Below are 14,737 nucleotides of genomic sequence, written 5' to 3'. Positions count from 1 at the left end.
AATTTATTTATGTATTTGGTACAGGGTTTTGCTATACAGATCAGACTCCTAGTGAGCCTTCTGTCTCAGCCTCCTCAGTGCTGGGATTACAGGCGTGGGCCACCACACCCTCTTTTGGTGGCTGATATTGCATATGGTACCAGTGATTGAACCTGGGTCCTTGTGTTTGCCATGTAGCCGCTTAGACTACTGAGCTAACTCCCCAGCCAAGAGTAGAATTTTGATTTCCAAGTTTTGTTAATTTGATATGTAGAGACTACTCGTTTATTTCTCAGTAAGCTTACCCCCAATTATTGGATGAAGATATGTAAGAGTTTCCCGGAAAACTCAGTTTTTCCTCCTGTACTCACCATGACAACACAGAACATTTCTCCCAAAATGTGGAGGATTTCTTTTCACTAAACCCCCAAGCAGTCTCCTGGCTAGGGCCTTTGATTCAGACAGATGTACGTGGAGATATATCTCACCTGTTGAGGGTTCAATTCCCGAAAGACTGCCCCCTCTTCAGATGCCAGTCGTGGGCTATAAATTGGGGTTGTCATGACATTTTCCTCAGGTTTCATTAATTTGTGAGAGAGGCTAATTGAACTCTGGGAAACGTGTAGATGAGCTGCGTAGGGCAAGCTGTGATGTCCCCACATGCGGCGATTTATGGAGGAAAGGGATGGATGCTCTGTCCTGGGCTTTCTGAGTCTGCAGAGAACTCTCCTGTCACAGCTGTTTCCAAGAATAAATGCTGTGGTTGTAGTTTTTAAAAGATTTCTAGGGGTTGGGGAGATAGCCCGGCAGTCTGAGTGCCTGCCTGGCAAGCATGAGGACCCATGTTCAATCCCCAGTACCACGTTGGCCCTGGAACCCTGAGTACACTTTGCTGGCTACCAAAACTGAGCATGCTGGCGATCTCACTGTTGGGGAGGCTGAGACAGGAGGATCACTATGAGTCCAGGATGCATAGTGAGACCCTGCACCAAATACATAAATATGGGTAATTTCTATGGAAGTGGTATGTGAGGAACTCATTCACTTCTAGCTGATGCCCCTGGATACTCAGGGCTTGGTGTTGAATCGTGAGTGCTGCTTAGTCCATAGATGGAGCCGGCTTGCTCCTTCTCGAATGCAAGTAGCCCCCTATGCAGGTGCCAGCCTTCCATTGCTGTCACAGTGCCCGCAGCAGACTATATACAGAAAAAATTCTTTAGCTCGCAGTATAGGGAGCTGAAAGTCCCAGATTGGATGACCTTGTTTGTTCTGCCTCTGGTAAGGATGTCATGGCAGATCGCATTAGCAGGGATGAGTAGAGGGACAAGACATTGCATCTTAAAACAGGAAGCCAGAGAGGCACCAGGGCCAGGCTCAGTCATCTTTAACAGCTCGCTTCCCTGAGAAGTCGCTCGGAGAGGCCAGAATTCCCTTTTGGGGACAGAGTTCTGCTGTTATATATGGACTACGAAGCCCTGGCAAGCGCCTCGGCCCTATTTCTTGGGAGACTCCTGAGAAGTTCTGTCCCCAGGACTGCACAGTAGTTGAGCTGAAGGCCTCCGAGTTCATAGTGTTAGGTGAGATCTCAGTGGGTCAGATGAATTAAAAAAAAAAAAAGCCTCAATGAGTCTTCCTCCTAGGTCTAACTTCTCCAATATTCCATCTACTTCCACGTTGGGGACTGTCTTAGTTACTTTTCACTTGTTGCTGGGACAAATACCCAACATTCAAAATGAAGGAATGAAAGGTTTATTTAGCTCACAGTTTGTAGATGTTTCAGTTCATACTCCGCTGGCTCCAGGGCGAATGACAGCAGTTCATGCGGCAGGAAACAAGAGCAGAGGTGGAGCCGCAGCTGCAGCGCCCATCGGGCCTCTCTCTTCCTTCTTCCCTGACTGCGAAGTTCGGAGCTCCTGAAGTGGCGTGGCTACGAAGGTCAAGCTCCTCCAAAGACTGGGACTTCTCTGCGGAAGCAGGCAGGGCAGGCTGCAGCGAAGCCCTCCTCAACTTCTTTATATACACTTTTTGTGCTGAGTTGTTCTGGGGTGGCCCTGTCGCACCCTAGGCTGGAACCAGTTGGCGCCCCAGGGCGGGCCCGACGTAGTCCTGGAACTGCTGCTTCTGACATCAAGTTGACGTAGCATGTCGAGTACCACAGACACCGAATCCTCAACACAGAAACCTTTCGGGAATGCTCAGCTGTAGCACCATCCTCTGTATACAAATGTTTAAATCTAAAGATGTTTTCCTTGGTGGCTTAGAACAAATCCATTTTAAGGATGAAAACACGGATCCTTGCAGGAAGAGGTGATTTCTTCAGTCGCCAAGCTGGTTCTTTGAGCACACAGTGTGACGTTTATGTGGAGGTGAGGTTCATCCAGGAGGCCCGATGATGTGGAAGAAGAGTAAAGGTACTGCCAGTGGACACTGGGGAGGAAACGTCATCAGTCTGTCTTCTGACTCCCGTCATGTCTAAGTCAGAGTCTCCCAAGGAGCCCGACATCAACGAAGCTCTTCAGCGGAGGGCTGGGCTTTGAAACAACTGAGGAGAGTCTGAGTCCCCATTTTGAGCAGTGGGGAACACTCACAGACTGCGTGGTAATGAGAGGCCCGAACACCAAGCGTTCCAGGGGCTTTGGGTTTGTCACTTACGCCACTGCGGAGGAGGCGGATGCAGCCATGAATGCAAGGTCACACAAAGTGGGTGGAAGAGTTGTGGACCAGAGAGCTGTCTCAAGAGAAGATTCTCAAAGGCCAGGTGCCCACTTAACGGTTAAGAAGATTTTTGTTGGTGGCATTAAAGAAGATAATGAAGAATATCATTTCAGAGATTACTTTGAATAATATGGAAAAATTGAAGTGATTGATATTATGACCAACTGGGGCAGTGGAAAGAAGGGCTTTGCTTTTGTAACCTTTGATGACCATGACTCTGTGGATAAGATTGTCATCCAAAACTACCACACTGTGAACGGCCACATCTGTGAAGTGAGGAAAGCCCTGTCCACGCGGGAGATGGCTGGTGCTTCATCTAGCCAGGGAGGTCCAAGTGGTTCTGGATGTTTCGTTGGTGGTTGTAGAGGTGGTTTTGGTGGCAATGACAGTTTTGGTTACAGAGGAAACTTAAGTGGTCGAGGTGGCTTTGGTGGCAGCCGTGGTGGGGGTGGATATGGTGGAAGGGAGATGGCTACAATGCATTTGGTAATGATGGAAGCAATTATGGAGGTGGTGGGAGCTATAATGAATTTGGAATTACAACAGTCTTCAAATTTTGGACCCATGAAGGGAGGAACCTTTGGAGGCAGAAGCTCTGGGCCCTGTGGTGGTGGAGGCCAGTATTTTACCAAACCACGAAATCAAGGTGGCTGTGGTGGCCCCAGGAGCAGCAGTAGCTGTGGCAGTGGCCGAAGGTCTTAAACACTTCCAGGCAACAAAGCTTAGCAGGAGAGGAGAGCCAGAGAAGTGACAGGGAAGCTACAGGTTACAGCAGATTTGTGAGCTCAGCCAAGCACAGTGGTGGCAGGGCCCGGCTGTCACAGAGAAGACGTGTTTTAGACAGTACTCATGCGTATGGGCAAAACACTCGAGGACTGTATTTGTAACTAATTGTACAACAGGTTATTTTAGTTTTTGTTCTGTGGAGTGTAAAGCATTCCCAGAAAGGGCTTTAACATGGACCTTTTTTTCCACCCATGCTGTTGATGGCTAAATGTAATAGTCTGATCATGACGCTGAATAAATGTCTTTTAAAAATAAAAAAGATTAGCAAGAGCAAGGGCCTGAGTTCAATCCCTGGTTCCGCAAAAAAATAAAATAAAATAAAAAAAAAATAAAAAAGATTTTAAGGGAGAGAGTAGTTCTGTTAAATTCCAGCCTGAGTGGTTGCCTCACCTGTTCTAGAGATGTAGTAGTGTGGCGGCTCAGTGTGGCATAGACGGGCGCTATTGTTTCCCTATGCTCTGAGTGCCCGGGCAGCTCCTAAACGTCTTGCCATGTTGTCGTGTTCCAGCTGCCCTCAGCTCCCTGGCAAGTGCCAGCCTTTCCTCCGCTCTTGCCACTCTGGCACCGCTGCTCCTCTACCACCCAGGGTTTTGCTGTCACATATGGACTGCCAAGCCCTGGCGAGCGCCTCGGCCCTATTTCCTGGGAGACCCCTGAGAAGTTCTGTCCTCAGGACTGCACAGTAGTTGAGCTGAAGGCCTTGGAGCTCATGGTGTTAGGTGAGATCTCGGCAGGTCAGATGAATAAATTATTTACAAGCCGCTCAGTGGAAAGGTCATGTCAGGGACACATGCATACCAAGGCAGATTCTCTTCCAGCCTGTAACTGCAGGATTCCTGTCTAAACATCCTTACTCTTGTCCCCCTTTAAATTAGGGGGTACCACTGGATTTCTGGGGGATTCAGTGTGCTCTTCATAAGCGGCAAGGAGAGGCGAGATCTGCCTGTAGTGTAGGGTGTTAAATCCTCCTGGGTACTTTCCTTTGTGGGGAATGATGTAGTTACTCCACGGACATGGGCTGTCACTCAAAAAAGTTGTTACAAGTGCTAAGAACAAATGGAATGTTTAAAAAAAAAAAATCTGGGAATAGTATGTCCCATTTGATTTTCCCTGGAGAGAGGGTGAATGCTTTATAACCTGTGAATTACCATACTAAAACATCTTTGTTCTTCAGAGGAGCATAAAATGACGATAGAGCTTGAAGTACCACATCCTGCAGCTTACTTAAAGTGACCTGGTTGTTCTGCCTGACAAAAAGAAGACACCAGCAGAATCTACAGGGCTAATCCTCAAGGGAATAGCCACAGCCTGAGTGCAGGGAAGGGCTGGTGACTTCCTCACCGGCTCAGCCTGGTGAGGTTGTGAGCAGGCAGTTTCAGGAATGTGCCCAGTGAGATTCCAGAGGCAAGGTGGAATAAACGAGGGCTACCTTCTTGGGAGCAGCTTTGTTTCTAAGCATGGAAGTTGCCGGGCACAGGGGAGGATTGTTTTATCAAACAGCACGCGTGCCAAGATTGGATAGGGGTGCGATTGGTCCATCCGTCCACTGGGCTTTGAATGTTCTGGTGACATTTTTCACATGTCCATTGCCAGAGAGGGGCAGGCCCTGGGTGCAGAGAAGGGCGGCATGTGTTATTGGTGATGGTGGTATCATGGACTCCGGAAAATGAAGTCCGAAGTTAGTTCCTACAGGGCCTGGCGGAGGGCGTGATCAGAGTCCGTGCTGCTGTGAAAGGTGCAGGCAGTGAATCAGGCTTGTCTGTCAGGAACCTGAGCCCTAAATTAGTGTTCTCTGCACACGGGGCTTTCCTCCTTCAGGGCTCATCGGCTCAGGCACCTTGCCGTCTACCTGGCATGAGTCATGTGCTGGGAAGATTTTCAGAGCTTAAGGCATGTGACTATCACTGTCATCTGATCTGGCCATTTCATTTGCTTTTTATTTAATCAGCATTAACCAAAGACCCACCATGCATCAGGTCCTCTAGAGGCCCTGGAGATGGAAGCGCAAGTAATGGTATCTCAGGAGCCAGCTGCGCATCACAGCGTGGTGACGTGTCAGTACTCTGTCCAGAGCTCCGTGTGTCCAAATGGCTCCATTACCGTTTCCTGGTGACTTGACAGATAGGCAGATGCCAGGACATAGGAAGCCTTTCCCTTGGGAGGAGCAGTTTCGATTGGATCCTGAAGGGGTTGGGCAGGGAACTCACAGGATCAGAGTACACAATCTAATTAGAAAGACAAAATTAATAGACCTAGGAGGAAAATCCCCAAGGAGTTCAGGTAGTAACCATGCCAAGGGTCATTTGTTCGTCATTAATGATTTATGGGGGAAGGTTGGTCTTGGAGACCTCTCCTGAGCCTTTCCGACGTGGCAGTTGGATTCTGCTTTCCCGCCTTCCTTTTGCTGGGCTCCCTGCGGAAAGCAGATGGGGAAGATGGATGGTGCTTGCCACCCAGCTAAAGGGAGCCAGGCCCCAGGCCCCAGGAGGCTGCCCACCTTGCCCCCGTCCCTGCCTTCCTGGCAGCCATTGTTGCTGATTCCTTGGAGCTGGAGGAGAGGGGCATTGATGGTGGTGGTGGTAGGGAGTGTGGAGGAATCAGAAATTGCTCTCAGTAGGTGATTTTTTTTTGTGGAGGGTAGCGATGCTTCATTATTGCTTTTGCTTCTGCGTATATTTAAAATTTTCTGTAATCACTTAAAAAATGGGCAAAGTCATAGCTTCAAGAATTGTCCTAAGCATGGAGCGGAGGCTGTGAGTGATTCCATGCTGTGTGGAACAGAAGCTCTCAGTCTCGGGCTGAGCCTTACCCTGAGCAGCTCCACTACATAAAGCAGCGAAGTGCTCTATGCTGAGTGCAAGTGCTGGGGCAGACGGACGCGGTGACTCCTCTGTCACCACGAGATGTCGAACACACAGACTTCTGGGAAAGAACAACCCCTAGCTGCACAGCACAAACTACAGATATATTGTGCTAATGAAAATGTACCATACGTGAGCTTATCCAGTTAAGTCCGTGCCTAAGTGCACATCATGTATCAAAGCCATATCAGTGAAAGCAGACCCCCGAGCTTGTCAGAGGCAACAGACCCGACCCCCAACCTAGAGCTCAGCACTGGGGCACATGGCATGCACCTGCTGTCCTCTCCGCAGATACTTGGTGAATGAACGAGTCACCCATGGACAGGTGATGCCCTCCACCTGTGTCCCCGGACTTCAGCTTCCTGGATCTCGCCCAGGGTGGCCCACAGGACCTGACCCCTCAGACCTCCACAGCTCTAGCTGGAGTCTTACTTGGCCACCTGCTGTGACCACTTTGTATCTGTGTAGGCTCTGCTTTTGCTGTCAGTTCTGCTCCTTTTTAAGCCGTTCTGCAGCCTATAAATGGTTGTGTGACGTGTGACACATGATGCTAATCGTTAGGATTGGGGCAGCATAAAAGCACTTGTGACTGGCTTCGGTCTGCATCCCAGTGCGATCCGGAGAACCCGGTGAGTTAAAGCTGACCAGTCGACCTAGCTGGTGATTGTGCTGTTGTTCAATAACTTCTGACTTGTGGAAAGACTCAAGCATGTCGAGGCTGTGTTGACGGCGTAGCTGTCTCATGACTACAAGGCGAGTACCGATCTCGCACACAGTCGCCTGGGCTTTTGTCGTTTTGGGCTGCTGCCTTGGCCCAGTTTCATTTTTTTCCTACTTCCAGCCTGGAATTTGCTTGTGGAGTTGGGACAAATCAGCTTTTCTTGTTTGACCCAGGATCCTGGGCTCAAGCATATGCTGATGTAGAACTCTTCTGTGGCTTACTTGGCCCAGGGAACCGTCCCTTTTTACTCCTGTAGCCGGGCCTACAGTCAACCTTACGTGGAGTCCTGTTTGTCCAGTTACTCTGTGTGTGCGTGCGTGCGTGTGTGTGTGTGTGTGTGAGAGAGAGCGAGCGAGAGCGAGTGCAGAACTGATAGGATCTCCCTGCACATGATAGATGTCTTACTGAAGTGTTGTGTAAGAATTAGATTTCCATTGCCCTGTATTTCTGTCGATAGCTTTGTGTGCCTAGAAGTAAATTTTATGACTGTATGTGCCTATTTTATATTCATTTATAACTTCAAAGCTGTTTGCTTCCATTTTGCACTAAGCTGTAGTTATCAGTAACTATTAACCTTTTTATGCCTTTATTTCTGGCTTCCCCATCTCCACCCTGCTTTGCTGCCTTCAGGAGTATTTGTAAGCCGATTCTTTAAAATAATGGAAAGATGTTTAAAGAAACTCTGTGCTGGATCCTTTTGTTAAAAACAATGGATATTTATGTAGAATTTAAGCACTGGAAAGAGTGCCTGGGCTCTGTAGTGTCCTTTCTGAATGTATAAGACACTCCGGAAATATTGTCTCCTAGAACATGGCCTGTCAACTCACACTTTTCCACGGCCACACACCTGGCATAGATTATGATTCTTTTGGCTGCAAGCAAAACAAGATCTGCCCCAGACTGAGTGAAATTATAAAAGGAATATCATAGTATTTTTTTTAATTAAAAATTTTATTTATTTATTTGGTACAGGGTCTTACCACACAGCTTTGACTCATAGTGATCCTCCTGTTTTAGCCTCCCCAGTTCTGGGATTACATGAGTGAGCCACCACACCCAGTTTTAGGGCCGGCATGGCATGTGGTACTGAGGATTGAACCCGGGTCCTACTTAGACGACTGAGCTATCTCCCCATCCCCAGTATCATGGTTCTTGAGAGGAGAAGCCCAGGCACTGTGTGATACGGGAATTGCCGTTGGCATTAGGGGTCTGCTACCGTGTCTCCAGGGTCCCCCTGGCTCGTGGGCTTTGCTCCTAGTAGCGACAGTCTCAGAAGCTTTAGGTGAAAGGAGAGAGCAGTGCACGTGAGTGAGAGCGTCAGGAACTTGAGCCAGCACCCCTAGGAGAGGTCTTCACATTCCCTGAGGTTGAGCTGGTTCAAGTCCTGTGATGGCCTTCGACCTTCAGTGTGGCCAGAGGACTGCACTTCGCTGCCTCGCTTGCCTTTGGACGTGTGTCTGCAAGCTGCACAAGCGCACGCACAGACAGAGACTGTTCGCCAGGTGGAACTGCAGGTAGGATGGCCGTGTGTGTGTGCACTGCAGGAGCAGGAGACGGTGTGGGTGTGGTGCTGCGCGCCACGTCCCGATGACTTTAAGCCATGTGCCGTCTCCATTAGAGCTGCTTGCCCCGGTGCAGTGTTTAAGCAGCGTCACTCTCATCGCTGTTCCCCGGAAGCCTTGGAGGTTCGATTGCATATACTCTTGTGTGTTACTTTCGGGAGTGCATGTTGCACAGGTCATCTAGTTGTTGAGGAGGTCAGTGTCTAACTCCTAACAAAGGCGCTTGGGCTATGTTAATTTAGCATGGATTTGCTGAGCATCTACTCAGTGAGGGGCAGGAGATACAGTTACAGTGGAGCTTCCTCATCCCCAGGGTTTGCATCTGTGCAGTGGACCAACCGAGGATGGCAAATACTTAGGAAGAAAGCGGCATCTGTACTGAACACTTGTGCTCTTCTTTCCCATCATTTCCCCCTGAACTGTTTATATGAAATTTACATTCTAGGTATTAGGCATTCCATGTCCTCTAGAGGTGATTTAAAGTGTATGGTAGTCATGCAAATACTATGCTATTGTATGTCAGAGACTTGAGCACGGGAGGATTTCCAGATATACAGGATGAGGAGATGGGCCTGAAGCCAGTGGCTCTTGGGGACCAAGGGACAGCTTTCTATGCAGTGTGGGCCTGGCCTTTGCAGTTATGAGACTTAATGAATATTGGACAGACAGTTGTGGGACAGATAAAGACAAATGGCAGACGTGCTCCAGTAACAGAGTTACTGTGAATGGAATAACCACACGGATACATACACTGTGCCAGCTGCGCTCCGTGCCACAGTGGGAGGCCGGGAGAGCATCTGCGAGGAGGCGCACAGTGAGAAGAGAGCTGGTGGGGCCTCCGGAATGTCCACAGCCAGGGCCTGCAGCTACGGTGAGGGCAGCGAGGGCCTGGAGCTCACTTCCCGTCCTCACAGCCTGTGTCCTTGTAGCCTTAGTGCCCTCAGAGTTGGTGAAGGGTGTGTCTTACTCCTTTGTGCTCCTGCTCAGCCAGAAAGCTGCCAGAGAGGTTCCCAGTCCACTTTGTGTAGTAGATTCTTCCGCTTGTAGACTCAGCTTCTCTCCATTTGAAACTGCTCTTCATAGTAAATATCCAAATTTGAGATCCCTTAAAAGCCATGCTCCTTGTTTCTCTGGACCTTAAAAAATATGGGCCAGATTCTGCCCTGGCACAGATGGGTCCTGGGTGTGCAAGCCCAGCTCAGTGCCTCTTCCCTCATCCCCCAGTGCACCCCAAGCCCATTACTCCTTTCTTTCTTCTGCCCTCCTGGGCCTTTCTGGTCTTTGCCTCCTCCCAGTTATCTGTATTCCCAGGCATCTTTCCTTAGATCTTTTAAAAGATCGTAAGCAGTGACAGCTACAGAAGAAGGTGTAGGATTGATTAACAAATCAGTCCCACAGGCGCTTGTCGGCAGTGATTCCTGGGAGACTCTGCACAGCGCAGACAAGGAAGGGTCCTGTTCAGAAAAGAGGCTGAGCAGGGGTGTGGAGTTCCCATGTGCTTCTCAACGTTTCCCACGTCCGCGAGCACCTGTTGCTAATTTATCTGCCACTGGGTAATCCTGCATTTTCTTTATTTTCTTCCTCCATTCTGTGATCATCTGCTGGTTTTGGTGGCTAGAGCTTGCCAGTGCACTTTGCAGAGACAGTAAGGGGTGGTGTTGGGCTGAGCCATCTTTATCCTGGTTTGCCTTGTTTTCTGTCTGGAGTGGCGTCATAGCCATCCGAGCCTTCGGCCTGGTCTGAGAAGGGAAGTTTGGGATCCCCTCCAGGGTGTTCACTGCATGTCTTAATTAAGTTCTCAGTTGGTATCTGTCTGTCTGTCTCTTCCTCTCTCTCTCTGACTGGTGGATATAGGAAAAGTTGGGTGTGAACAGTACAGTATCTTTAATCTTCCTCTGTTAACTTCTCTTACTGCAACAGTGATTAAGTTACTGGAGAAATCTACATTCTTCTGTAGAGGAGGAAAGGAGAGGAAAAGGTACAGTAGCAGGGTTGGAAACATTGCATGGCATCTCTGTGTGTATATGCGCGCGCACATGCTTTCCTGAGTTTTCTGGCAGGATTTCAGGAAGAGCAGGATTGTAAATCTTTTTGTGAATTTGCATATCCTTTTATGCCCTAATGAATCAATAAAGAGCCATTGTTCCCTCTGTTTGGACAGTGGCCTGAACTCCTCACTGCACTGTGAGCCCTGGGGAAGGTGGCCATCTCAGCACTTGTGGGACTCCCACCCGGCTGCTGTGCACAGAGGGCCTTGTTCTGACTGGGCTCTCAGTGAGTTCCTGTGAGTGGGCACCAAGTACGCCAGCCCCACATCTGGGCTGCTTGTACAGGATCCTCAACCTGGTGGTTCTTTCACCATGATTTGGAAAGAGTGTGGGCCAAGGGCCTAGCTGGGCCCCTATGCCTCAGGGCTCTGTTTCCTCTCTGTGTCTATCTGGTTCTGTAGAGGAGCACAAACCACACATGTAGAATGTTAGGTGGGACTGGAACATTCTGGAAGAATGGAAACTGCATGCAGTGGGAACAGCTGCCAGTGTCACTTGAGGGAAGAGCAGACCCTCCACTTTGCCGTGGAGTGGCGCCTTGCCTAGCAGCCAGCAAAGGGTACGGTAGGTAACAGGGCAGCAGCCTTTCTGTGTCCAGAGGGGGCTCTTGGCCGATGGGTTGGTGACAGCAGGACAGTCTCCTCACCTTTTGGCCTTATTGGAGTGGGTTCTCCTGGAAACACCTCCTTACGAGGAAGCCCATCTCATTGAGGCTCACCCTTGAAAAAGATGCTGGACGGGTACACAGGGTCGTCTGATCATTATAGGCTTATCCATGTTCATGAGGTATTGCTTAACCTACGGCTTATTCATAGTGCTATTCTAGGTTTTGTCATGTAGCCCCTTTTATGTCTCTAATGTGTGGAACAGTATGTTCAGGAGTGGTCAGTATAGATCCTAACCGGGATGTACATTCTTTGGATGATTAGGTGACCTATCCTGCCACATACACAAGGATTACATCTTGAGTAGCCAGGATAGTAACAGCCCTGGGACTGCATTGACATCCGTGTTGCTTAGACATGAGCACACGAATGTGTGTGGATGTGCACAAGTAGACGTGTGCACACACACACACACACACACACACACACACTCACCTCACTCTTTAGGCATTGTCCCTATTCTCATGCCCTTGTCATAGTCAGTGGAAACATTGCTGGGTCCCAACATGAGTCTTCAGCTTACGCACTATTTATTGACTATCCCTGCAGTGGGAACAAACCTCTGTTTATTTCATGTCTCCCTTAAACGTCATAGGAGTGTCCCCAGAGTGCTCTATGGAGCTGGGACTACAAGTAAGAAAGGGGATGAGAAGGACCTGGAGGTAGTGGAGCCTGTTGTCCTGTGGATACCTTGGACTGTGTTTTGCAAATCCTCCATGCTGGTACCAGAAGGACTGCGTAAGGATGTCGGAAAGCTGGGGGTCTTTACTTGCTAGGGTACTGAGTTAGTCTGTATCTTCCTTAGAGCGACTTGAGCAATCTGCAGACAGGAGAGTAGCAGGATAAATTGCCATTGCTTGTCCAGCTGCGGCTGCCAGTCTGCTTGTGAAATGTGGCAGGACCACAGCCAACTCTGTGATGTTGAAATATGCTGCATCTGAATTGTTTTCAGTCCTCTGTGCTGCTGTGGGAATTAAGAGGGAATCACGGGCAGTGATCAGGAGGTCTAAATCATTTGAATTAGTTTAAGCAGAACTTACTAGTTTTCTGCTTTTAGTTTTCTACTAATTGCTAGACTTTGTCTAAGGGGCTATTTGCATGGGGCTGCAAAATTCTAGAGTGAGTATACAATGGAAAGTACAGCAGCGTATAGATGACAACTGGCGTGGACAGTGTCCCTTAGCTCAGAACTCAGATGAGACAAAGTATCGTCCTGGATGCATGCCCTGAGAGAGATTAGGATTGGAGCTCAAGTCTGGGAGATCTTTGGAATTTAGATCATGGAGAGAAGCAAGGGCATTTTAGGCAGCAGAGTTATACACAGATGTGAAGTTGGGAACAGATGGGGTGTGTTCGGGGACCACGTACAGACTCTGGGAACAGTCGGTGTCTATGGGTCCTAAGAAGATAGGACAAGGTCAGATTGAAGGGTAGGTGTGGGCGCGTGTCATGATGCTTTGAATGACAGAGCCCAGATGGACTTGAGCAATCGGGACAGTGCATTTGCTCAACTCCTGATAAGAGGCAGGTTTTTCAAGTTGCAGATCCAGCTCTCGTAGTGTGTCTTGCGCCCACTGGATTTCCTGGTGTGCAGGAGAAAGCAGCCAGCCATAGTCCAGGCTCACTGGTACTCTGTTCATATCCATGGCCGGCCAACAAGCGACCTTAATTTTCCTCATGCTGAACCATTTTATTTTTTTCATTTATGTATTTGGTGTAGGGGCTCACTACATAGCTCTCATTCCTGGTGATTTGTCCAGTTTTTAGGCTTCCCAGCACTGGGATTACAGGCATCTGCCACCACACCCAGATTCGGCCTGCTCAGCATGCCTCATGGGTGGGCCCGGCGTGTCATGTAGGACCAGGGATTGAATCCTGGTCCCTGCGCTTGCCCAAGCAGGTGCTCATCTGCCGAGCTATCTCGCCGGCCTGCCCCATTCTTAGCCATGCAAATGCCCCTTGCTCCTGCTGCAAACTGGCTTTCTGCTCCTCTCACACCTGGTCAGAGCAAATGGTGCCGACTGACGTAAGTGATTAGAGATCAACATAGCGACACTCAGTTTGGAATCTCCATTGCCCACATCTTGTAGCTCCCGTGTAGTAATTTTCCAAAGGAAAAATCTAGAAAGGCAGACAGAAATGGCAGATACGAGGATGGGATGCCAGCGAAAAGCAGTGAGGTCAGAGACAGAATTAAGGGTGAGCTTAAATTTTAGCACAAGTGAGCAGAAACTTCATTCTGTACTGTAGCCATGTGGGGTTTCTACAGCATTAGCTGTGTCCTTGATGATAAGCTTAATTGGCTGGGGAGATAGCTCAGCCGTCTAAGCACCTGCCTGGCAAGTGCAAGGACCGCGGCTCGATCCCCAGTACTGCATGCTGTGCTGGCCCTGGAAACTTGGGCATGCTGTGCCAGTCACCAATACCGGGCATGGTGGTGCATTCCTGTAATCCCAGTGCTGGGAATGCTGAAGACAGGAGAATCACTATAAGCCTGAGCTGTGTAGCAAGATCCTGGACCAAGTAAATACATAAAAGATTTAAGAAAAGCATTGATTGATTGCCTCTGACTTTAATCAATATCTTAGGGTTATTTTTTATACAGTTAAACATCTTTCCAGGAAAAATGACTCCTGAATTAATGGCTTGACTCTAAATTTTTGCAGCCCAGAATTCAGATGTCAAACAAGTGCAGTTCCTAAGCCTACTCATCTGCCTCGTAGTTGGGATTTATTTATCCTTTTTGTGTTGGCTTTGTGCATTTGGAATGCTGTTAAGTAACTTTGGAGGCTTAATGCAATATTTAAAAAGAGGACTGATTAATGAGTGATACTGAATCTACAAGGGAAGATCACTGAAGGAAGTGTCTTGTATTTATATTAAGATTACTTTATGAGCCACTGAATTTTCTTCTTTATAGAATCACTAAGATGTGGCAAGACACTCAGCTGAGGCAAGGGAAGCGTAAACCATCCCTAAATGACTGTTCTTGACCGAACATTTCTAGCACGAGTTGGGTTCTGCTTCCTGGACAGAATGTGTTAGATTATACCTCTTAGCTCCTGTGTGCAGTGAGAGTTTTCACCAGGTGAGATTTCAGACCGATTGAATATCTTACATTATTGTTGAAATTACCAAGCACCGTTACAGCTCCATAGGAGACTGAGAAAGTCACACTTCTCAATGTAGCGTTTAACTCTTTTGTGTCTTTGATTGCATTTAATGACATTTCATGAGGTCAGTTTGGAAGTGCAGGTTCAACAAGCAAGGAAAGAGAGTTGCTTCATGCTTGACATTTAATTATTGCTTTAGGCCTGAAAGCATGGGTTGATAGAAGGTACAGGAAGACATACTTTAAAAATGACATTAATATACCAGTTAACATGAGATTGCTCAATCT

At 48.4% G+C, this 14,737-nt stretch overlaps 1 protein-coding gene across 5 annotated transcripts in view; it reads left to right on the top strand.

The window, feature by feature from the left end:
• Tln2 (talin 2) overlaps positions 1-14,737 on the top strand; it is a 433,269-nt gene that overhangs the window by 133,997 nt on the left and 284,535 nt on the right. The window contains exon 1 of one of the 5 annotated variants that reach the window (XM_023712438.1): positions 8,480-8,576. The exons of the other annotated variants lie outside the window; for them this stretch is intronic. The gene's annotated coding sequence lies outside the window, so the exon portion shown is untranslated. Of the gene's footprint in view, positions 1-8,479; positions 8,577-14,737 lie in introns of those variants that run through there. 5 annotated transcript variants of the gene reach the window in all.

This window comes from Octodon degus, unplaced genomic scaffold (genome assembly GCF_000260255.1).
Source record: "Octodon degus isolate 3935 unplaced genomic scaffold, OctDeg1.0 scaffold00026, whole genome shotgun sequence".
Taxonomy (NCBI): Eukaryota; Metazoa; Chordata; class Mammalia; order Rodentia; family Octodontidae; genus Octodon; species Octodon degus.
The sequence above is the reverse complement of the archived record's forward strand: the minus strand, read 5'-3'. Positions and strand labels throughout refer to the sequence as shown.